General features: G+C 42.1%; 1 protein-coding gene and 1 pseudogene across 2 annotated transcripts in view; one reads left to right on the top strand and one right to left on the bottom strand.

Moving 5' to 3' along the window:
* TECRL (trans-2,3-enoyl-CoA reductase like) overlaps positions 1-26,491 on the bottom strand; it is a 181,512-nt gene that overhangs the window by 85,955 nt on the left and 69,066 nt on the right. The window lies entirely within an intron of this gene.
* LOC149870780 (uncharacterized) lies at positions 272-907 on the top strand (annotated as a pseudogene).

Below are 26,491 nucleotides of genomic sequence, written 5' to 3'. Positions count from 1 at the left end.
AGTGGGGTGACATGGAGCACAGCCAGGGCCCCCGCCCTGCTGCTGCCTCTGGCCCAGAGTTCCTGTTAGGCCTCCACCCAGACAGGCACTTTGGATGGGTCAGCAGTGCCCTGGACTGTTGTCTGTGGGGGTTGCCTGGTGGGTCCTCGGGCACATGTGGGACATGGTTGCCTGTCCCACATGTGCCTGGATTGAGGCCCTGGTGGGGAAGATGAGGGAACTCCCGGCAGAGATGATCAGGCTGTAGGGGATCAGGGCAATTGAAGAAGAGATGGATGGCTACTTTCATTCTCTGCAGGACAAGACTCCTAGTGGAGAAGTTGCAAGGGAATCCCCTGAACTAGATGCTGTTGAGTGGAGGATGGTCATCTCAGGGGTCAGACCTCTCACCACAGAGGCAGCTCCCCCAATGGAGTTGTGGAACAAATATGAAGCCCTAGCTGCACTGGAGGAGTGTGCAGTGGCGGAAGGTGCACTGCAGCGGCCTGCTGCCATCACCGAGTGAGCTGAGGGCCAGGCAGGCAAGCAGAAGAAGAGATGTCGCATCATTGTTGTGACCAACTCCTTGCTGAGAGGAACAGAGGGACCCATCTGTTGTCCAGATCCCATGGCGGGTGAGATCTGCTGCCTCCCTAGATACAGGATCAGAGATGTCACAGTGAGAATTCCTGACCTCATCCACCCCTCTGACAACTATCCCATGGTCCTCATCCATGTGAGAGCAAATGATGTAGCCAGGAATAATCCAGACCATATTATGAGTGACTACAGGGCTCTGGGGACCAGGCTTAGGAAGACAGGGGTGCAGATGTTCTTTTCGTCAATCCTTCTGGTTAGTGGTTGCAGTAGGCATCACCAAAGTTGGTGTCATCGTGATCCTAGCAACTATGAATCTATAAATCTATGAATTCTTCCCTGTTTATGAGCAGCAGGTCAAGAAAAGCATGGTCCCTAGTTGGTCACTCTAACACTTGCACCAGGAAGTTGTCTCCAGCATTCTCCAAAAACTTCCTGGTTTGCCTGTGCACTGCTGTATTGCTCTCCCAAAAGATATCAGGGTGAATGACATCTCACAAGAGAACCAGGGGCTGTGATCTGGAAATTTCTCCTAGTTGTCCAAAGAAAGTATCATCTCCCTCATCCTCCTGGTTTGGTGGCCTATTGCCGACACCCACCACAACATTGTCCTTTTTGCTTTGCCCTCTAACCCTAACCCAGACTTTCAACAAGCCTATCTCCAATTTCATAATGGAGCTCTGAGCAATCAGATAGCTCTTTTACATATGGTGAAACTCCTCCTCCCCTTCTCCCCTGCCTGTCTTTCTTGAATAGTTTATACTCATCCATGACAGTGCTCCAGAAAAATGAGCTATCCCACCAAGTACTATGCTAAGAAGTCAAATGGCTAAAAATTCAAGCACTCTCAGAATGGGGAGAGTAGCTAGAATATGGGTTTCCTGCTTCCTGGACAAGGGCCTTGACCACTTGGCTAGTGGGGCTAAAACAAGAGGTCAGTTTCTTGCTACTAGTTTTTGCTAGGCCAGAATCACAGACCTTACACCCAGAACTTGCAGCTACAGAGCAAGATACCTGCACAGCCAGAGAGTGACCTAGTGCACATGCTCAGTAGTCCTGTGGAAATTTATATGCCCACACTGGGTGCATCCAGATGAGCATGAATGTGTGGAATTTAGTGCCGCAGTCCCACCTGCAGTGCCATGTACTGCACATGAAAGGATTCCCTGCAGGGACCAAACCAGGAAAGCCAAGGCTGCAACTGAACTCCAACTAGCTTCAGGCATCAAGGACAACAAAAAGTCCTTTTTCAGATATGTGGGGAGCCGGAGGAAAAGCAAGGGCAATGTTGGACCCCTGCTAAATCAGATGGGGCAACTGACAACTGACGCCCAGGAAAAAGCCAACCTATTAAATAGGTACTTTGCGTCAGTCTTTCATCAGTCACACAGGATGCCCATGCCTGCTATGGGACAGGGAAATCTGGGTGAGGGGAATCCCCTACCCTCCATCAATGCTGACCTCGTGAAGAAACACCTTGAGAAGCTGGATACCTTCAAGTCAGCCGGCCCTGACAGTCTGCACCCCAGGGTACTCAAGGAGCTGGCGAGCGTCATAGCCCAGCCCCTGGCACGGATCTTTGAAAACTCCTGGCGCTCTGGTGTAGTGCCCAAAGACTGGAAGAAGGCCAATGTGGTGCCGATCTTCAAGAAAGGGAGGAGAGTGGATCCGGCTAACTACAGGCCCATTAGCCTGACTTCTATCCTGGGGAAGATCCTAGAAAAGTTTATTAAGGAGGCCATCCTTGAGGGACTGGCCCAGTCTGCCAGTGGAGGTGGTTCAAGCACCTACATTGAACACCTTCAAGAGCAAATTGGATGCTTATCTTGCTGGGATCCTATGACCCCAGCTGACTTCCTGCCCTTTGGGCAGGGGGCTGGACTCGATGATCTCCTGAGGTCCCTTCCAGCCCTAATGGCTATGAAATCTATGAAATCTATCCTATATTAAAAAAAAATCAGTGACAAATAAAAATGGGGTGTTACTTGTGTGCTGCCCAGAACCAGAGCCTGGGCAGACAGAACCATGCTCTAGATTTCATAGATTTCATACACATTAGGGCTGGAAGGGACCTTGGAAAATCATCAAGTCCAGCCCCCTACCCCAGGGGCACGAAGTCAGCAGGGGTCATAGAATCCCAGAAAGATAAATTTCTAAATTTCTCTTCAAGGCATTCAAAGTAGGTACTTGAACACCTCCAGTGGCAGTCTAGTCCAGGCCTTGGGGGCTTGGACAGTAAAGAAGTTCTTCCTTATGTCCAGCCTGAAATGGTCATGGAGGAGTTTGTGACCATTTGACCTTGTCACCCCTTTGGGCACTCTGGTGAACAGATGTTCCCCCAGATCCTGGTGAGCACCCCAAGAAATTTATAGGTGGCCACCAGATCACCCTTAAGCCTGAGTCTTTCCAGGTTGAAGAGTCCCATAGCTCTCAGCCTCTCATCTTATGATCTGTTTTCCTGACCTCTGATCATGCATGTGGCTCTCCTCTGGACTCTTTCGAACTTCTCCACATCCTTTTTGAATTGTGGAGCCCAAAACTGGACGCAGTACTCCAGCTGCAGCCTCACCAAGTCCGAGTACAATGGGAGAATGATGTTTTGGGATCTGATTGAGAAGCTTCTATGGATGCAAGCCAGTGTTTTGCTTGCTTTACTAGCCACAGCATCACATTGAAGGCTCACGTTCATCTTGTGGTCAATCATGACCCCCAAGTTCTTTTTGTCTGTAGTGCTAACCAGCATAGTACTGCTGAGCCTATAAAGATGCTGCAGGTTTTTCTTCCTGCCAGCAAGGTGGAGAACCTTGCATTTTTCAGTGTTAAACACCATCAGGTTCTTGTTCACCCACTTCCGGAGCCTGTCAAGGTCAGCCTGGATTGCCCTCCTGTCCTCAGGTATGGTTGCTTTACCCCAAGGTTTGGGATAAATGATGTCCACATCATTAATGAAGATGTTGAATAGTGTTGACCCAAGGACAGAGCCTTGGGGGACTCCACTGTTCACAGCACACCATGACGATTGGCTCCTGTCAACCACAACCCTCTGGTTCTGACCATGGAGCCATTTTCCCAGCCAGTGGATCATGGTGAAGCTGAGGCTGCAGTTGGCCAGTTTTGCCAAGCGGTGATCATGGAATACCAGATTGAAGGCTTTTTTAAAGTCAAGATATATGACATCAATCTCTTCTCCCTTATCTGGTGATAGGTCATCTGGTCATAAAAGGAAATAAGCTTGGTCAAGCAAGACCTACCCGCAAGAAACCCATGCTGGTGATCCCTCAGGATGTTGCCATCGGCCAGTATGTTAAGAATGGCCTCTTTGATAATCTTTTCTAAGACTTTCCCCAGGATAGAGGTCAGGCTGATAGGCTTGTAGTTTTCCGGATCCACTTTTGTCCCTTTCTTAAAGATAGGCACCACATTGGCCTTCTTCCAATCTTTGGGCACTTTACCAGAGCGCCAGGAGCTCTTGAAGATCTATGCCGGGGCTGAACTATGATCCTTGCCAGATCCTTGAGTGTCCTGGGGTGTAAACTTTCAGGGCCAGTTGACTTGAAGGTATCCAGCCTCTCAAGGTGTTCTTTCACAAGTTCAACATTGATGGAGGGTAAGGAATCACCCTCACCCAGGCATGAAAAACCAGTGCAAAGTACCCATTTAGTAACCTGGCTTTTTCCTGGGCATCAGTTGTCAGTTGTCCCATCTGGTTTAGCAGAGGTCCAATGCTGCCCTTGCTTTTTCTTTGGCTTCCCACATATCTAAAAAAGGACTTTTTATTGTCCTTGATACCTGTAGCCAGATGGACTTCCACCGCAGTCTTGGCTTTCATGGTTTGCTCCCTGCAGGTCCAGACCAGTGCAGAATATTCCTCCTTGGAGGTGGATCTAATCATCCATCCTTTTAGGTTTTTCTTTTTAGATGAAGAAGGTCCAGTAGTTCCCTGCAGAGCCAGGGGGGCTGCTGTGCCCTTTTGCTGCCTTTCCTCCAAGATGGGATAGACATTGTTTGTGCCTTAAGGATCGCTCCTTTGAGGAGTAATCTCTCTTCCTGAACTCCCCTACCCTTTGCATCGTGGTCCCTTAAGGCCTTGCCTACAAGCCTCCTGAGCTTGTCAAAGTCAGCTTTCCTGAAGTCGAGGACTTCTGTATTGCTGACTGACTTGCCAGCTTTATGGCAGATGTTGAAGGTGATCAACTCATGGTCACTGTAACTCAGCTTCCCTTTGACCATTAGGTCACTGAGTAAGTCTTCCCCAGTAGCCAGTACCAGGTTGAGCAGCCCTTTACCTCTCGTCGACCTGTAGACTTCTTGCATCAGATAGAGCTCACCAACACATGAGAGAAAGCTTTGCAACTGCTTGGATTTGGCTGAGTGCTCTTCCCATGAGATGTCTGGGTAGTTGAAGTCTCCCATGACAACCATGCACCAGAAGCATGCGGGCTTAGCCAATTCCCTAGTGAACTCCTGGTCAAGCTCTTGATCCTGGGTAGTAGGTCTCTAATAAACTCCCAGCATTGTGTCCCTTGTGCCGTGTTCCCCATGGATTTTAACGCAGAGGGTCTCCAGTTGTCCACCTTGGGTGCAAATGTTGGCTTGCAGGGATGCATAGCTTTCCTTGACATAGAGGGCTGCATCCCTGCCCCTTTTATCCACTCACTGTCTCCTGTACAGGGTATAGCTGTCTATACGTGTGGTCCAGTCATGGGTGGAGTCCCACCAGGTGTCTGTTGTCCCTAAGATATCATCATTATTTGTGTTAAATAGGAGGACAAGTTCCTCCTGTTTAATCCCCAAGCTTCTGGCATATGTGTACAGCCTACAGCTCGTTCCAGGGCTGGGGCAGGGGTGGGATCCCTTAAAAGCCTTGGCCTGCTGGCTTTGGAAGGGTTGCTCAGTGGGCCAGCAGTGGCGGTATTCCTCCCATCCCCCAGTTTAAAGCCCGGTGGAGCAGGTCAGCCAGTCTCATTGAGAAGAGCCTCCTACCCAACGGAGAGAGGTGGAGGCCGTGCCTTCCCAGCAGCTCACTCTAGCTGCTGGCCAGGCTTCCTGCTGCAGAAGCACCACAGCTGCAGCTCCCGGAGGCCCCCAGGACCCCAGGTAAGGTTGTGTGGGCCAGCACAGTTGCTGTCCCCGGTTTCCCATACCTCACCTGGGGTAACCTGCTGCATGCCAGACTGCATCTGGCAAGGTTATTCAATGGGGACAAGTAGCAGTGGCTCAAGGTGGGCCACTGCTACTTCTCCAAGGTGGGCCACTGCTATTTCTCCCTGGGAAAACACATGTTCCCACTCATCTGGACATGCCCACTACGCATGGATTAGGATTGCAAATTGTAAATAAGTGCCAAAATGCAGTTACATTTGGCCATGTAAAGTGAAATGGGTTTCTGCCCATTGTATTTTGTGGCTTGGGCACACAACATATTTGCATCAATGTAACCAGTCTTTACACTACCATTAACAAAAGGAGACATACTCCATTCAACCCCGTAACCACTTTGGTATTGAATTCCCTGAGAAAATACAGGTATACCCATGTGTTGTGTCTGCAAATAACCTAAGATAGCTGTTTGCTGTAGGGAAGCAAGCTATTATCTGTTCACTGTCCTTGCACAGGCTAGGTGCTGACATACCACCTACTGCAAGCAAGTACCAGAGAATAGCTTCTCTTCTTTCCACTCCAGACATACACATATAGATACACACACACGCTATATATATGTTAGTCTATAATGTGCAAATCCACCCTGCCTTCTCCTTCATTTTCAAAAGTATCTGGGTGTGTTATGTCTGGAAATTCCATCATTTTTTACAAGCTTTGTAAAGTTGTCTCACTGGGACAGATTTTAAAAGTATTTACGTAGGTAAAGATGTGGTCTTTGACTTTGTGAAATGTTAAAAAGCAGCTTGCTGTTGATTCATTCACTGGGAATTTGGTACTTTGGTGAACTAGAACCCTACTGCGGGGGTCAGATGTCTTCCCAGCAGTTTAATTCCAGAAGTTATGAGCAGGACAGTCACAAGAACAATAAGAAATACAGGTTTATTTTTAAACCTCTTTTTGTTGTATTACTGCTCTGGGTTCAGTTTTCATCTTTGCTTGTTTCAAGTGGAACACAGAGATTCTGTGACTTGCAGTGAAGAAGTGTTGGCTTGATATACTTTATCTCCGGGGCACTGATAGTATGGGGATTTAACCCTTCAAGAAAACTGCAAAAAACCTTGTTTTGGATACTAATAAATAATTTTACCAAAGAGACATGATGGAGTGCTCAAAGGAGGATCTACGGAGAGCACAGCGGTGATCAGAGTTAAATTAGACCAGACAGAGGACCCTTCTCCAATTTTCCTTTTTCAGAAAGGACACTTCTGTTCAAAAGTACATGCTCACTGGGCACGTCTGCATGTCCATTTACTGTGCAGTAATTTACTGCATAGTAAATTACTACCCAGTAAGCTGTTTTTACACTAGCATCTACACGTGCATGCATTACAGCGCAGTAACACTTTGTGAGGACTGACTTGAGACTAACATTAGTTCCACGTCAGTCCAGATGCACAGGGTTACAGTGCAGTAAGGCACCTACACTTGCCTTACTGCACAGTAATTACTCAGATGTACATTTCCTGTAACATGCAAGTAGAAAATTTACACCCAAGTTGGCATAAGTTGCCATAGTTACTGGATAGTACAGGCACACATGTATAGACAGGCACCCATACAGTGCAGTAATTGTCCATTACTACACAGTAACTTGGGTTCACTGAAAATTCCTGTGCAGTATGAGCACACTGACATGAAACATTTATTGTGGAGTTGCGTAATTTACTCCTCACTAAAGTCTCAGCATCTATACATGCAGACCTATTAGGCCACAGTAATTAATAAGTGCCACCATAGGTTAGCACTTGCAAACACAAGTACTTTCCTACAGTGTTATTATTTAATACACTGGAATGCACAAGTAGACTCTGACAGGTGTGGCTGGGGAAGGAGGTTGCTTCAATGTGGGGGCTACCTGTGAACTGCACCAGAGTTTATTTCATTGCACTAACTGCATGTGTAGATGCACCCGTGAGGAAACCCTATGTCACTTTCAACTTCTCTTTCTTCCTCAATAAATGCCACATGCTCAGATGTACTGAGTGAACTCTGTTCTGACTGAAGTCAAGGAGGGGTGGGGGAGCTTAAAGCGTTCATTAATTTGTAGAGACTACTCAAAACTCTCACAGAATGAAAAGAAAGGGTATTGATGAGTCAGATAATAAGTGGCTGTCTGTAGTAAAATTCTAATTTTGGGCTCTATTATAAAGGGCTTCAAAGATGTCCAGTTTGAATAGAATGGTTTTGTCTGGTGATCATTTCAGTCCTTCTTCCACTGAAATTTATCTGGTCCATCAATGCAAAACAGCCTCAGGATTATTCGGTGACAGTATTGGAACAATACTGTGGCTTCTGACATAACAGTGGCATGAGAGTAGCTGACCAAAACAGGATGTGTCCATTGTCTGCAGGCCACAGTGGTCAGCAGTTCCTAGAATGCCATAAGAATCTGACATATCTTAGAGCAACCTGGAGGTAACTCTAAATTGCACTGCAGGATTGGAAAGAAGTTGGCTGAATGGTAAAGTGGGCTTCATGACATATATATGCTCTTATTCCCTGAACCTGCTAGACACTGAAAAGCCATAACCAAGGATGTAGTATTATTTCTAGAGAGATTAAAATATTATGTCAGTCAGCTTTTATTAATAAAATGTAAACGTATGTTTTTATTTCCAGAACTGACAGAAGAGTACAACTCCAAACTCTAATCTAATTATGGTACATGCATACTTCCCACACTAGCAAAATGTTCAAGTATCACACAACTACATCAAACATCCATTACAATTAACTAAGTGAACTTTAATTGACATTACTTCTTGCTTACTGCAGATTATATTCTATTAATTTATTGTTTAATTCACCACAATGCAAATGAATCCCCACTAATATCGTGAGACTAAATTGTAGCCTTGCTGCAAGCTTTGAGTGAAAGGGAGTGTGACTGCATTGCCTGAACAGAAGCTTGGGAATTAAACTACAAGAATCACAGTCAGGTTCTTGCCTCTTGCTTTGTTCCGAGCATTTGTTGAATTTTCATTCTCCTTTCATATTACCTGAACTAAACTAAGCATTGTGTTGGAGAAGGATGGTCCAGAGATTAGACTACTCTTTGAGGGCTGGAATGGTTGGTGTTCAAGTTTCCAGTTCTAATTTGCTACATGTACCTGAGACATTGACTGTGCAGTAGCCTATGACTACTGCACAATAGCACTGAATGAAAGGAAGCATGATGCGCTGCTACTGCACAGTAGTCATGAGCTACTGCACAGATAGTGTCACAAAAAAGCTGTTCCTCTGTACAACTGTGCAGTAACTCCATTTACTAAGCAGACATTTACTACTTGTTTATTCAAGTACTAAATGACTGTACAAGTAACAACAGCATAATCAACATCTCATGTAGACACAATCACTGAGACTTAGGACAAATAAATTTGGCCTCAGTTCCCCATGTGCAAAATTAAAATGGCAGCATTTGTGAGGACATGAAAAGGATCAAAAATTAAAGTGTGAGATGCTCAGATACTGTATAAATGAAACAATGTTAGTGCTACACTTGACATTAGAGATGGAACCTTGACTCTATGCACTTGGACAAAAATGAAAAAAGAGCCCCAACTGTGACAGTTCTCCTGACACTGCAATGTAAGGATTTGCTGAACTCCTGCAGGACTCCTAGAGAAGGGCCCACTGCATGGACGGTGTGCTCTTTTGTTATCATGGCACTGATGCTCTTCTTGAACTTGAAAAAAAGACCTTTAGGGATCTCCTTCAATTAATATTACAAGCGTTATTTGTTTAGACTAGCAATAGCATCTATGGCATATGAGTTTATCTCATACCAGTGTCTCAAAAATGATTTTCTTAACATAAATATTTATTCTAATTACAGCTGTTCCAATTATTCAAACTGGATAAATTGTCCAACAAATGTATTATTTCTCCACCCTCCCCCCGCTCAGCAATTCATGATTGTTATATGAGTCATTCATGTTTTCCACAGACCTAGTTATTCACAAGCAGAGCTGGCAGATATTTTTCAAACGTTGTTTTTGCTGCTGTTGAAAATTGTTTTTTTAAATTAAAATTGACATTGTGAAAAATAATTTAAAACATTATTTTTCAACATTATCAAAAGAAATCTGTTATTTATTAGTTGTTCTCACAATTGAAGCCTTTTCCCAAAATTTTTCTTTAGTTTTTCTTATTTTCATTCCTTTCTTCCTCTTCTTCACCTTCACCAGTGACACAAAGGAAAAAAGAGGAAAAGAAATAAAAAGGAAACAGAAAAGGAAACAAACTTTTCTTTTCTTTTCTCCTGAAAATTTAAAAACAAAAAAAAAAAGAAAAAGGTTTGGCTTGTGGGGTATGACTTTTCATCCAGCTTCATTTATAAGTTTTTCATGGAATAGCTTTGATAATCAAAATGTTAACCTGTGCTTTTGATGCATTTGCTCCTTCTGGTGCTTGGCTAGTTATATGAGCCACATAGTATCAGTTCTGCCCCTACTTCGATCATTTTCAAACAGTAGGATAATGATGTCTCACACTTCTCCTATTTTGCAGGAAAGTTAGTCTGTTAGCTGATGCTGAACATGACTTGGCCTTCTGAGCTGAGCTGTCTGACTGCCAACTTGACTCCAAGGAACTATTTATATTCACTGTAATGGGAAAACTGAAAGCACGAGTAATATTACCCAGAACAATTTTAGAAACCCTAGGGGTTATGACAAAGTTGAAAGCAGTTAATTCTTTTGAATCACACCAAGACTATTGTCTTAAAACTGCAGCCAAAATATATAGACACACTATTAGCTGGGTTAGGAAAAATAGCCCATGTGAGACATAGCTTTACTGGTTAACAAATATATATACATATATTAAATCTGTACTTGGGCCATAGTCCCTGTATCTGCAACATGATGACACTTTCCATTTACCTTAATTTATAAATCCCATTTGATGTGGTGTCCAGGATTGAGTAAAGTCAGGATCCTGATGTCAGGGATATGTTGTATCACGTAGTGACAACAAATGCTAAACAACTATTTCAGCCTTTGACTGATCTGCTGGACTCCTTTCTTATTTAGGTGCCTAAGCTTGATCTTTAATGTCTAGAGTTATATTGGGTTATTTAAGATTCAGAAACAGCCACTTAATAAAATTCCCTCCAAATAACGATCCCAATGTAACTTTGAATAAATTAACTGTGGCAAGAATCAATTGAAAAGGACAAGAATCATGGGATTGCATCAGCTGCTGAAAGACAGTGCTACGTTGTGGTGTAGCAGTCATTGCTCTGATTTATTGAAAATATTCAGAGGAAATTAGATTGCTAGTGTTACAAGTGCAGGTTTTCTAGAATGCTGCACCCAACGCTTGCCATTTAAACACTGGAGAGGCAACATAGAAACTCTTGGGTGTCAACCATCTTCAGAAATCTCACCAAGTCATTTACATTTTTGAAGGTTCATAGGGCAAAGGACAAATATAAAGAATTCAGCAGAGGGGCAGTAAGCTTAAGTCCTACCATCTATAAAGTGGGGCTAATGACAGTTACTGGTTTTGTAAACACTCTGAGATCTGAAGAAAAGCAGATTCTTTCATCATTGCTTTTGTTTTCAATATAATGATTTGCAAACGTGCCTTGTGATTTTGGGTCAGCAGCCTTGTGATTTTTTTACCATTTGGACTTGGCAATTTAGGGAGAGAAGCATACAAGCTCCAGTTCTGGGACCTGGGGAACATTTTCAAGGGGAAATCCTAATGGGAATTAGATACCTAACATCCATTTGTGCCTTTGAAAACTGACCTCCCAGTCAAAGCAAATCACATCTGAAACAGGCAAAACCTGCACTCCTTATGAATGAACTACCAATCCAGAATGGTTGCCATAAATTATTTGGATGATTAATTATTTCAAATAACAAATGGATTTAGGAAAACCATGATCCATTTGTAGATAATTTGGAAAGTGGCAAAACTCTATCTCTTAGATGATTTGTTATGAATCATTGGTTCAACTTGGATCCCATCCTTGATGCATCTGTCGTATTAATATGGGATGTAGCAGGCTCCAGTTTTGTTTGTTTTGTAGATATTTCTAATTTTGTCTGTTTTTCACCTTTTTTCCAGCCAGAAAAAGGAAGCTGGGCTTGAAATAAGGAGAAAAGAAACCAATGGCAGAGTAAATTACTGCACTTAAACACAAGTGTAGACAGTGGCATCTGGCTTAGTTTACTCCCACTCAAATTGCACTGAAGTGTATTCAGTCACATTAATCACATGTGTAGATTTGCCCACAGTCAAGTGATAATGTACTATCATAGGCATGAGCTTCTGTTAATCAAAATGGTAAAGACACTATATCCAACTATCAGAAAAGCCATCCTACCAGTGTTAAGGCATGGAGCTTGGCAATTAATACAGAGCAAGCTGGGTGTGAACTCCCTTTGTTGACATTCTAAGGCTGATTTTTTGTGGCTCCGGTATAAAAACACTCCCATATGGAGTTACTACACATCTCTCACTATGCTCTAAAGCAGGGATGGGTAAAATATGGCCCACCAGTTCTCTGGTGGGCCAGTATGAGCGGCAGCTCCAGATCCAGCCTCTTCTGGTGCCACAGGGGCTGCTGGGCAGAAGCAACCCTGCCCATCCACCCAACTCCAATGCCCAGACCCCAAGTTGGAAATGAGCTAATCAAGGAAGAAGATGATAGACACTGAATGATGAATATTCAACAAAGAATGGATTTCTAAATAGTTTTTTACTGATGTGGGTGGAAAAGCTGTGTGCTTAATTTGCAAGGAAAGTGTGACAGCTTTCAAAGAATACAATTTAAATCAGCATTTTGAGAGCAAGCATGGATCCAAATATAAGAATTTGTCTGCTGAAGAAAAAGCAAAGAAAGCTGAGGAGAAGGTTTCTTAAATACTGAAAAAGTAAACTTTCTTTTCACAAAATTATAAGCAGCACAGGATGGAATTGCGAGAACGAGCTATTTGATTGTACACAACATTTCCAAGAACAGCGAAATACTCTCTGGAGGAGAATGTATAAAACAATGTGCGGTTGACTGCTGTGATTTTGTACCCAGATAAGAAAAAGCAGTTCAAGAACATCTGTTTGTCAAGGTAAACTACTGTGAGTCATGTTGAGGATATGTCTGAGAAAACAGGCCTGCAGTTGAAAAGTAAGGTAAACAAAATTTCATATTTTGCATGTGCACTCAATGAGACTTGTGATGTCAAAGACACAGTCCAGTTATTGATTTTCATTTAAGGTTTCACCCAAAAATTTGAGCTCACAGAAGAAATGGCATCAATGCAATCAATGAAAGCTAAAGCAACTGGGAAAAATTTGATTGGATGCACTAAATTAACGGCTGTCCGAATTGGGAATGGAGTGGAAAAAAATTGATGAGTGTGACCCAGATGGAAGCCCAAATCTGATAGGTAAACATGTTGGAGTGCTGAAAATAATTCAAGATCATGTCAAAGAAAAAAATCCAGAACATAAAATTATTTTTGACATTGCATTATTCATCAAGAGGTCCTCTACAAAAGCGTCCTGAAACTAAGTACTGTCATGAACACAGTTACAAAAGTGGTCAACTACATTCAAGTGAGAGGATTAAACCACAGGCAATCTGTAACTCTGCTTGAGGAATCTGAATCTGAGCATACAGTTTAATTCCAGAAGTTATGAGCAGGACAGTCACAAGAACAATAAGAAATACAGGTTTATTTTTAAACCTCTTTTTGTTGTATTACTGCTCTGGGTTCAGTTTTCATCTTTGCTTGTTTCAAGTGGAACACAGAGATTCTGTGACTTGCAGTGAAGAAGTGTTGGCTTGATATACTTTATCTCCGGGGCACTGATAGTATGGGGATTTAACCCTTCAAGAAAACTGCAAAAAACCTTGTTTTGGATACTAATAAATAATTTTACCAAAGAGACATGATGGAGTGCTCAAAGGAGGATCTACGGAGAGCACAGCGGTGATCAGAGTTAAATTAGACCAGACAGAGGACCCTTCTCCAATTTTCCTTTTTCAGAAAGGACACTTCTGTTCAAAAGTACATGCTCACTGGGCACGTCTGCATGTCCATTTACTGTGCAGTAATTTACTGCATAGTAAATTACTACCCAGTAAGCTGTTTTTACACTAGCATCTACACGTGCATGCATTACAGCGCAGTAACACTTTGTGAGGACTGACTTGAGACTAACATTAGTTCCACGTCAGTCCAGATGCACAGGGTTACAGTGCAGTAAGGCACCTACACTTGCCTTACTGCACAGTAATTACTCAGATGTACATTTCCTGTAACATGCAAAGTAGAAAATTTACACCCAAGTTGGCATAAGTTGCCATAGTTACTGGATAGTACAGGCACACATGTATAGACAGGCACCCATACAGTGCAGTAATTGTCCATTACTACACAGTAACTTGGGTTCACTGAAAATTCCTGTGCAGTATGAGCACACTGACATGAAACATTTATTGTGGAGTTGCGTAATTTACTCCTCACTAAAGTCTCAGCATCTATACATGCAGACCTATTAGGCCACAGTAATTAATAAGTGCCACCATAGGTTAGCACTTGCAAACACAAGTACTTTCCTACAGTGTTATTATTTAATACACTGGAATGCACAAGTAGACTCTGACAGGTGTGGCTGGGGAAGGAGGTTGCTTCAATGTGGGGGCTACCTGTGAACTGCACCAGAGTTTATTTCATTGCACTAACTGCATGTGTAGATGCACCCGTGAGGAAACCCTATGTCACTTTCAACTTCTCTTTCTTCCTCAATAAATGCCACATGCTCAGATGTACTGAGTGAACTCTGTTCTGACTGAAGTCAAGGAGGGGTGGGGGAGCTTAAAGCGTTCATTAATTTGTAGAGACTACTCAAAACTCTCACAGAATGAAAAGAAAGGGTATTGATGAGTCAGATAATAAGTGGCTGTCTGTAGTAAAATTCTAATTTTGGGCTCTATTATAAAGGGCTTCAAAGATGTCCAGTTTGAATAGAATGGTTTTGTCTGGTGATCATTTCAGTCCTTCTTCCACTGAAATTTATCTGGTCCATCAATGCAAAACAGCCTCAGGATTATTCGGTGACAGTATTGGAACAATACTGTGGCTTCTGACATAACAGTGGCATGAGAGTAGCTGACCAAAACAGGATGTGTCCATTGTCTGCAGGCCACAGTGGTCAGCAGTTCCTAGAATGCCATAAGAATCTGACATATCTTAGAGCAACCTGGAGGTAACTCTAAATTGCACTGCAGGATTGGAAAGAAGTTGGCTGAATGGTAAAGTGGGCTTCATGACATATATATGCTCTTATTCCCTGAACCTGCTAGACACTGAAAAGCCATAACCAAGGATGTAGTATTATTTCTAGAGAGATTAAAATATTATGTCAGTCAGCTTTTATTAATAAAATGTAAACGTATGTTTTTATTTCCAGAACTGACAGAAGAGTACAACTCCAAACTCTAATCTAATTATGGTACATGCATACTTCCCACACTAGCAAAATGTTCAAGTATCACACAACTACATCAAACATCCATTACAATTAACTAAGTGAACTTTAATTGACATTACTTCTTGCTTACTGCAGATTATATTCTATTAATTTATTGTTTAATTCACCACAATGCAAATGAATCCCCACTAATATCGTGAGACTAAATTGTAGCCTTGCTGCAAGCTTTGAGTGAAAGGGAGTGTGACTGCATTGCCTGAACAGAAGCTTGGGAATTAAACTACAAGAATCACAGTCAGGTTCTTGCCTCTTGCTTTGTTCCGAGCATTTGTTGAATTTTCATTCTCCTTTCATATTACCTGAACTAAACTAAGCATTGTGTTGGAGAAGGATGGTCCAGAGATTAGACTACTCTTTGAGGGCTGGAATGGTTGGTGTTCAAGTTTCCAGTTCTAATTTGCTACATGTACCTGAGACATTGACTGTGCAGTAGCCTATGACTACTGCACAATAGCACTGAATGAAAGGAAGCATGATGCGCTGCTACTGCACAGTAGTCATGAGCTACTGCACAGATAGTGTCACAAAAAAGCTGTTCCTCTGTACAACTGTGCAGTAACTCCATTTACTAAGCAGACATTTACTACTTGTTTATTCAAGTACTAAATGACTGTACAAGTAACAACAGCATAATCAACATCTCATGTAGACACAATCACTGAGACTTAGGACAAATAAATTTGGCCTCAGTTCCCCATGTGCAAAATTAAAATGGCAGCATTTGTGAGGACATGAAAAGGATCAAAAATTAAAGTGTGAGATGCTCAGATACTGTATAAATGAAACAATGTTAGTGCTACACTTGACATTAGAGATGGAACCTTGACTCTATGCACTTGGACAAAAATGAAAAAAGAGCCCCAACTGTGACAGTTCTCCTGACACTGCAATGTAAGGATTTGCTGAACTCCTGCAGGACTCCTAGAGAAGGGCCCACTGCATGGACGGTGTGCTCTTTTGTTATCATGGCACTGATGCTCTTCTTGAACTTGAAAAAAAGACCTTTAGGGATCTCCTTCAATTAATATTACAAGCGTTATTTGTTTAGACTAGCAATAGCATCTATGGCATATGAGTTTATCTCATACCAGTGTCTCAAAAATGATTTTCTTAACATAAATATTTATTCTAATTACAGCTGTTCCAATTATTCAAACTGGATAAATTGTCCAACAAATGTATTATTTCTCCACCCTCCCCCCGCTCAGCAATTCATGATTGTTATATGAGTCATTCATGTTTTCCACAGACCTAGTTATTCACAAGCAGAGCTGGCAGATATTTTTCAAACGTTGTTTTTGCTGCTGTTGAAAATTGTTTTTTTAAATTAAAATTGACATTGTGAAAAATAATTTAAAACATTATTTTTCAACATTATCAAAAGAAATCTGTTATTTATTAGTTGTTCTCACAATTGAAGCCTTTTCCCAAAATTTTTCTTTAGTTTTTCTTATTTTCATTCCTTTCTTCCTCTTCTTCACCTTCACCAGTGACACAAAGGAAAAAAGAGGAAAAGAAATAAAAAGGAAACAGAAAAGGAAACAAACTTTTCTTTTCTTTTCTCCTGAAAATTTAAAAACAAAAAAAAAAAGAAAAAGGTTTGGCTTGTGGGGTATGACTTTTCATCCAGCTTCATTTATAAGTTTTTCATGGAATAGCTTTGATAATCAAAATGTTAACCTGTGCTTTTGATGCATTTGCTCCTTCTGGTGCTTGGCTAGTTATATGAGCCACATAGTATCAGTTCTGCCCCTACTTCGATCATTTTCAAACAGTAGGATAATGATGTCTCACACTTCTCCTATTTTGCAGGAAAGTTAGTCTGTTAGCTGATGCTGAACATGACTTGGCCTTCTGAGCTGAGCTGTCTGACTGCCAACTTGACTCCAAGGAACTATTTATATTCACTGTAATGGGAAAACTGAAAGCACGAGTAATATTACCCAGAACAATTTTAGAAACCCTAGGGGTTATGACAAAGTTGAAAGCAGTTAATTCTTTTGAATCACACCAAGACTATTGTCTTAAAACTGCAGCCAAAATATATAGACACACTATTAGCTGGGTTAGGAAAAATAGCCCATGTGAGACATAGCTTTACTGGTTAACAAATATATATACATATATTAAATCTGTACTTGGGCCATAGTCCCTGTATCTGCAACATGATGACACTTTCCATTTACCTTAATTTATAAATCCCATTTGATGTGGTGTCCAGGATTGAGTAAAGTCAGGATCCTGATGTCAGGGATATGTTGTATCACGTAGTGACAACAAATGCTAAACAACTATTTCAGCCTTTGACTGATCTGCTGGACTCCTTTCTTATTTAGGTGCCTAAGCTTGATCTTTAATGTCTAGAGTTATATTGGGTTATTTAAGATTCAGAAACAGCCACTTAATAAAATTCCCTCCAAATAACGATCCCAATGTAACTTTGAATAAATTAACTGTGGCAAGAATCAATTGAAAAGGACAAGAATGATGGGATTGCATCAGCTGCTGAAAGACAGTGCTACGTTGTGGTGTAGCAGTCATTGCTCTGATTTATTGAAAATATTCAGAGGAAATTAGATTGCTAGTGTTACAAGTGCAGGTTTTCTAGAATGCTGCACCCAACGCTTGCCATTTAAACACTGGAGAGGCAACATAGAAACTCTTGGGTGTCAACCATCTTCAGAAATCTCACCAAGTCATTTACATTTTTGAAGGTTCATAGGGCAAAGGACAAATATAAAGAATTCAGCAGAGGGGCAGTAAGCTTAAGTCCTACCATCTATAAAGTGGGGCTAATGACAGTTACTGGTTTTGTAAACACTCTGAGATCTGAAGAAAAGCAGATTCTTTCATCATTGCTTTTGTTTTCAATATAATGATTTGCAAACGTGCCTTGTGATTTTGGGTCAGCAGCCTTGTGATTTTTTTACCATTTGGACTTGGCAATTTAGGGAGAGAAGCATACAAGCTCCAGTTCTGGGACCTGGGGAACATTTTCAAGGGGAAATCCTAATGGGAATTAGATACCTAACATCCATTTGTGCCTTTGAAAACTGACCTCCCAGTCAAAGCAAATCACATCTGAAACAGGCAAAACCTGCACTCCTTATGAATGAACTACCAATCCAGAATGGTTGCCATAAATTATTTGGATGATTAATTATTTCAAATAACAAATGGATTTAGGAAAACCATGATCCATTTGTAGATAATTTGGAAAGTGGCAAAACTCTATCTCTTAGATGATTTGTTATGAATCATTGGTTCAACTTGGATCCCATCCTTGATGCATCTGTCGTATTAATATGGGATGTAGCAGGCTCCAGTTTTGTTTGTTTTGTAGATATTTCTAATTTTGTCTGTTTTTCACCTTTTTTCCAGCCAGAAAAAGGAAGCTGGGCTTGAAATAAGGAGAAAAGAAACCAATGGCAGAGTAAATTACTGCACTTAAACACAAGTGTAGACAGTGGCATCTGGCTTAGTTTACTCCCACTCAAATTGCACTGAAGTGTATTCAGTCACATTAATCACATGTGTAGATTTGCCCACAGTCAAGTGATAATGTACTATCATAGGCATGAGCTTCTGTTAATCAAAATGGTAAAGACACTATATCCAACTATCAGAAAAGCCATCCTACCAGTGTTAAGGCATGGAGCTTGGCAATTAATACAGAGCAAGCTGGGTGTGAACTCCCTTTGTTGACATTCTAAGGCTGATTTTTTGTGGCTCCGGTATAAAAACACTCCCATATGGAGTTACTACACATCTCTCACTATGCTCTAAAGCAGGGATGGGTAAAATATGGCCCACCAGTTGATTCTCTGGTGGGCCAGTATGAGCGGCAGCTCCAGATCCAGCCTCTTCTGGTGCCACAGGGGCTGCTGGGCAGAAGCAACCCTGCCCATCCACCCAACTCCAATGCCCAGACCCCAAGTTGGAAATGAGCTAATCAAGGAAGAAGATGATAGACACTGAATGATGAATATTCAACAAAGAATGGATTTCTAAATAGTTTTTTACTGATGTGGGTGGAAAAGCTGTGTGCTTAATTTGCAAGGAAAGTGTGACAGCTTTCAAAGAATACAATTTAAATCAGCATTTTGAGAGCAAGCATGGATCCAAATATAAGAATTTGTCTGCTGAAGAAAAAGCAAAGAAAGCTGAGGAGAAGGTTTCTTAAATACTGAAAAAGTAAACTTTCTTTTCACAAAATTATAAGCAGCACAGGATGGAATTGCGAGAACGAGCTATTTGATTGTACACAACATTTCCAAGAACAGCGAAATACTCTCTGGAGGAGAATGTATAAAACAATGTGCGGTTGACTGCTGTGATTTTGTACCCAGATAAGAAAAAGCAGTTCAAGAACATCTGTTTGTCAAGGTAAACTACTGTGAGTCATGTTGAGGATATGTCTGAGAAAACGGGCCTGCAGTTGAAAAGTAAGGTAAACAAAATTTCATATTTTGCATGTGCACTCAATGAGACTTGTGATGTCAAAGACACAGTCCAGTTATTGATTTTCATTTAAGGTTTCACCCAAAAATTTGAGCTCACAGAAGAAATGGCATCAATGCAATCAATGAAAGCTAAAGCAACTGGGAAAAATTTGATTGGATGCACTAAATTAACGGCTGTCCGAATTGGGAATGGAGTGGAAAAAAATTGATGAGTGTGACCCAGATGGAAGCCCAAATCTGATAGGTAAACATGTTGGAGTGCTGAAAATAATTCAAGATCATGTCAAAGAAAAAAATCCAGAACATAAAATTATTTTTGACATTGCATTATTCATCAAGAGGTCCTCTACAAAAGCGTCCTGAAACTAAGTACTGTCATGAACACAGTTACAAAAGTGGTCAACTACATTCAAGTGAGAGGATTAAACCACAGGCAATCTGTAACTCTGCTTGAGGAATCTGAATCTGAGCATACAGACGTTCTGTATCATACCAGTGTAAAATGGCTTAGTTTGGGTAACTTTTTGAAAAGAGTGTGGGAACTGGTAGATGTGATTTGTTTTATTTTGAACATGAAAGAATATTATTCAGATTTCTCACAGATTACTAACACTGACTGGCTCTCTGATTTTGCATTCACTGTTGATATTGTGAGCCACATGAACAAACTGAATTCAAGGCTGCAAGAAATGGGCTTCTTCTCACAAACTGCATTTCAGTATCAAGTCATTTATGATGAAGTTACTCCTTTTCTCCTGTCTGATAGGAAACAAAGAGTTCACCGATTTTCCTACATTGTAGCATATACTGTTTGTGATCAGAACCTAAAAAAATGCACAGTGTCACTACTTGATTTGCATGCTGAATTTTCTCACTGATTCAAGGATTTTTGAATAATAGGACATGCCCTGTCTTTGACTGCCGCACCTTTCACATTTAATGTTGACAACGTTCCATGTGACTTCCAACCAAAGTTTATTGGCCTGCAATATGATGCATTGCTTGTGGAGCAATTCAAAACCGTGTCACTTCCTAAGTTTTACACCTCTCTCAATGAACAGAACTTTCCAAAGATCAAGTCTCATGCCTAGAAGATGCTTGCACTGTTTGGATGAGCATACATATTTGATCAGACATTTTCTGTGATCAAATTCAATAAATCAAAACATGGATCTTTGATGAGTGATAACCACCTTGCAGCAGTTTTCCTCATTGCAACAACAGAGATGGTGCCTGATTTTGATTCTCTGGTTAATGCACATTTGAGGCTTCATTCTCCCCATTGAGTTTCTTTTTCTTTAACCTAATTTTCAATATATAAGAGCAAGACTTTACTTTGAGCTATTTTGAACTATTATGCTAAAGAAAACCCATAAATCAGGACAAAAACAGTTTTTGAAATAAAATTAAATTATTTTATTAGGTGTTTGATTTTTAGCATATGATTTGTTTGTATCCATTTTTTTAAGTGTTTCACCATTAATTTTATGTGTGTGGCCCTCAACAAATCACCAAAACTCTTTAAGAGGCCCCCCAGCTGAAGTAATTGTCCCTACCACTACTCTAAAGTCACACCATAATCACAAGAGTTTATACTAGACTGCTTATCAGTTACACCCATTTGGGAATTTCTTTTTCCTTCTTCGGAAGCCCTGTGAGAACTCAGACCAGGAAGAAGGTTTTTCCCAGCACCTCCAGCAGGGGTGTTCAGTTCCATCCTGCATACCACAGCAGTGCTTAAAAGTCTGTGCCTCCAAATGAGTCTTTGGAAAACTTTGTTTTGAGCCAGGTTTCTAAAAGGTCTCAGCAGCTCTATAGAGACAAATGGGAACTGCTGAGTGGGAGTCCTTCTGGAAGATGTACTATTTCACTCCTGTGCCAAACTGGGAACTGAGTGCTTTTAAAAATCCTGTTCTAACTGCTAGCACTGGTCACTTTTAAAGATTTGGAGCGATCCATTCTTCTTTGTAGTGAATGGGATCTTTGCTATCAACCTCAGTGGAGCCAGGATTTCTTCCCTGACTTATCAGCTTTGCCCTTGATCTCTCATTGCACAGCCTTTTCTCTACAATATACCCTTAAGCCAAAAGCTTACACTAATGAAACCAGCTACCATGTTACAAATTCTTCCTTACTCCGAAAATGTTTCATACCTGAATCTAAGGTAACTAAGGAGGCTTCTAAAAGTCAAGAAAACTTTGGCACCATCTATTAATAGTTCAGTTGGGCTTTACCTCATCATTGTGTTACCAGATTTTCCCGCTACTTTGGGGTGTGCTCATTTATTAGGGCTAGGGTCTTGGTAATTCTATCAATGTGCTGCTTGTGTTACTTGTGTTTCTATTATGGAGCTGTATCTCTCCCTTCTGCAAGCCCTCAACCCCAGTGGAGCTATCTTGCAGGACTCAGTTCAGTGGGGCTGGGTTCCTCCAGTCCCCAAATCAGTCATGCACACAAACACACACAGATTAACGTGACACGCCTGACCTGGCCGGGTTGATCAGCATGGACAGGCTGACACCCTCGTATGCCAAGAATCAGTTCATCAGAGCAATAATAAACTACAGTCAGACACAAGCGCACAGTTAAACAGAATACCTCTGAATCTGGCTGGGTGTCCAGATGATACCTTCATGGGCCAGCATTCAGTTCATTAGGGCACGTCTGAGCCAAAATGGGTCAATCAGACTGTACAAGCTGATCCCCTTATGTGTTTCAAACTCAGCACATCCCAATCTTTTAGACTCTTGATGAGGAGACCCCACAGTATTTCTGGGCTACACAGGGATCTTTAGCTTAGGTAAGAGGGGCGTTGCTGCAGAGCAAGTGGGGAAAGAGAAGTAAAGAAAGCAAAATATACCCAGTTACCACCAGTTTGACTATAAAAGTTATTTATTGCTAGGTAGATGAAATATATATTGACACTAGTAGTGACAGACATGCAGAGCTGGTGGAGCAGGTTGTTGAAGGTGGCCGGGCTCAGCCGAAAGATGCCAACACACTGATAACTGTTCCAGTCCTGTTACACCAGGCACTGCCATCAGTCCTGGCTGGTGTGGTGGGCCCAGAGGCAGCAGGGATGGAGGCCCACGATGGCAACGGTGACCTCAGTGGTGGCATTCTGCAGCCCCTAGTCAGTGTGGCTGGTTGCATTAGCTGCATGGTGGTGGGGGCCCTGGGAGGGTGTGCGGTGGGCAGACAGGCAGTCATTGCATGTGGGAGAGCCAGGAGGAGACAGCAATGGGCCAGGTGATGATGAGTGTGATGGAGGGACCATGTTCCTCACTGACAGGGCTGGGGGCTAGGGCAGCCATAGCTCAGGAATGCTGAAGGGACACAAACACAGCTGCCATATGCTGTCTCTGTATGTGCCACACTGCTTCTCTGAGTACAGGAACTGGCTGCCCAGAGAACAGAGTGGGGCTGTGTTTTAAAGATGACTGCCAAGTGCTGGCAACTGGATCTGGCTTCAAACATGGCTGCCAAATGCTGGCACATGGGGCTGGAGGCTGGAGCTCCCTCCAGTGGTCACAGGAGCACATAGCAGGGCTGGAAGTACCTGGCACTAGTGCCAGGTCTCTGCATGTGTAGACACCTACCCACAGTCACTTACTGTGCATTAGATTAATGTGCAGTAAATTTAGCCACAACTAAAAGCACATGTAGACACACCTTGGGGATAGTAATTATTCCTTTTGCCCATCTGTAGTCTGTTAGCTTGTTAATCTGCCTTGTCTCTTTATTCATCGATCCTGTAAGAAGAATTTGGGAGTTCAGCAGGACTTAACCTCAAGCTTAAAGCAGTTATTGAACTGGAAACATGGAGATATTGGACATTCACAACCTAGGCCGCCTATTACAAATTTCTGAAAATAAGGCCTTGATGAACACAGACTCATTTAAAACACTGATGAAAAATGAAGATTGGCTCAAAAATGAAGATTGCATTAATGGAAATGCAAATTTCTGCTCATATTGACAGTTGTTTCTTCTGATTTGATTTCATTAACAGGATCACAGATATCATTTCTGATGAGTAATGTATTAAAAAAAGAAGCAATGACTCTGTTGAGACATAGCTTAGAGCAGATTCAGTCCTCTCTACTCCATGGGATATTATTCCCAGCTGAGAGTTACAGAGTTCAATCAATGCATCACAATGACATACTATGTAAACAATCTAGGAGGAACTGTAAGATGTTGTTTAAATGCCTCATTAGGGAAAGGAAATTTCATAGCTTAATTCTTTGCTTTCTCTTGCTTTTGCAGCGGATTTAATTGGCAGATTTCCAGAGAAACAACAGAAACAACATAATTCATATATCAGAGTTATGTTATTCATATGTACTGTGTTTATTATTGCCATGCCTAGGGCCAAATGAGACAGAGCTCCATTGTATTAGGAACTGTATAAACACACACTGAGACATATCTGTACTTCAAGGATCTTACAGTCTGTTTCACAATTGTTACCTGTCAGCTCCATGTTCTTGGGGAACCCTGACACAGGACACAGACTGTCTGACTCACAAAGAATCGCCCCCCCCACCTAAACAGAAACTGATTAAGATGCAGTGCGAGACACACCTAAAACCCCCCAGGTAAGGGTGACAAAAGTGAAACAACTACCCTAGGTCTCATTTGCATCTGAGATGGGAACAGATGACCATTCATTTACATGAGAGATGGAGAACAGAAAGCCTGAAGCAGAGACTGCAGTGAATTCTGGGATCAGCAAAGCAGGGAAGCACTGCATGATGGGGAAGCTGTGCTCCAAATGCTCATCAACCCCCACACCCAGCTCAGCATTTATCAGACCAGTTCTAATCTGGGTTTACAAAGGACTCTTCCCCCCCCGCCCCCCCCCCCCCCCCCCCGCACACCTCTAAGCAAAAGTAAGTTTATTGGGCATCTCAGGCCGTACATTCCCTGGTCCCACTATGGGAGGCCTATGTAAACTTAATTGGCTACAACTCAGTTGCCGGGTTAGGGAATGCTGAGGCAATAGACCGAGTCAGAGGGGGTATGGGCAACATTTGAACAATGGTACAGGGTTCATCACAGCGTCCAGCCCATTGGAGCCCTGACCACAAGTGTTGTCATACTTTTCCCGAGACGACTGGTGGAAGTCCTCTCCACAACAGGTTATGAACACTCCAAGAATTGCCTTAAGTCTGTTAAAAGACTATAGTAAGATCTGGAAAAGTCATGCTAAACTGAGGCTTGTTCACAGCAAGTAAAAATCCAAAACCCTGATGCTGCAATCTATTGTTTCTGAAGACACCAGGAGATATCCCGTCAAGTATATCTGCTATCCATAGGAATGTCAAGCTGGCTTCAAGGAGATGTGTCCTGAGTATCAATCAAGTTCCTAAGATGTTCCACCCAGATAACCCCTTGTCAATAGAAAGGACAATTTGATTTACACTATTGAGAATGCCTGAAAGAAGCTGAACTGGGGGTATAAAAATCTGTAAAAGAAGCAGCAGTGTGTGCTGACACCACTCACTTTCTTCTGGAGAGGCTGCAGGAGGAAGATCATCTCCCGTCAAGGATCGTGCTGAGAACTTTGACCTGTCAGCTTTGCAACCCGAGTGCCTTGGACTGGTGAGATCCCAGCTCTCTCTCTCTTTTCTCTTCTCTCTCTAATCATAGATTTCTGAACTTGAACTGTATTAGTTAAGCTTGAGCTAAGTTTCCCTAAATACTTAGTGAAACCAGGGTATACTGTGACTGTTTGTGTTTCTTTTTCCTTTGCATGTCTATCACTACTAGTGTCAATATATATTTCATCTACCTAGCAATAAATAACTTTTATAGTCAAACTGGTGGTAACTGGGTATATTTTGCCTTCTTTACTTCTCTTTCCCCACTTGCTCTGCAGCAACGCCCCTCTTACCTAAGCTAAAGATCCCCATGTAGCCTCGAAATACTGTGGGGTCTGCTCATCAAGAGGCTAAAAGATTGGGACGTGCTGAGTTTGAAACACATAAGGGGATCAGCTTGTACAGTCTGATTGACCCATTTTGGCTCAGACGTGCCCTAATGAACTGAATGCTGGCCCATGAGGGTGTCATCTGGACACCCAGCCAGATTCAGAGGTATTCTGTTTAACTGTGTGCTTGTGTCTGACTGTAGTTTATTATTGCTCCGATGAACTGATTCTTGGCATACGAGGGTGTCAGCCTGTCCATGCTGATCAACCCGGCCAGGTCAGGCGTGTCACGTTAATCTGTGTGTGTTTGTGTGTATGACTGATTTGGGGACTGGAGGAACCCAGCCCCACTGAACTGAGTCCTGCAAGATAGCTCCACTGGGGGTGAGGGCTTGCAGAAGGGAGAGATACAGCTCCATAATAGAAACACAAGTAACACAAGCAGCACATTGATAGAATTACCAAGACCCTAGCCCTAATAAATGAGCACACCCCAAAGTAGCGGGCAAATCTGGTAACACTTCAGACACATCAACACCAGCTGTGCAGGCAGCACACATAATGCCCATTTGTTCAGGAACTCTGGACTAGCTGCAGTGGTGGAGAATGGGTGCTTTGCACTGCAGCTGGTCACTGTCATCTTCCCACCCTGGCTCATTAGGGACCTAGTGTAACTGTAGCAAAACCCATAGTTTTTCTGTTTTTATTATTTAAAAATACGTTCCCTCCCCTCCTCCAAACATTTCTGACTCTTTCTCTGCCATCTTTATTCCTTATAAGTAGTTAAAAGTAATCATAGATAAGCTAAGTTCTTGATTGTGACAAGCCTCTTTTTTATATT

This window comes from Crocodylus siamensis, chromosome 2 (genome assembly GCF_052110815.1).
Source record: "Crocodylus siamensis isolate JL-2025a chromosome 2, ASM5211081v1, whole genome shotgun sequence".
Classification (NCBI taxonomy): Eukaryota; Metazoa; Chordata; order Crocodylia; family Crocodylidae; genus Crocodylus; species Crocodylus siamensis.
The sequence above is the reverse complement of the archived record's forward strand: the minus strand, read 5'-3'. Positions and strand labels throughout refer to the sequence as shown.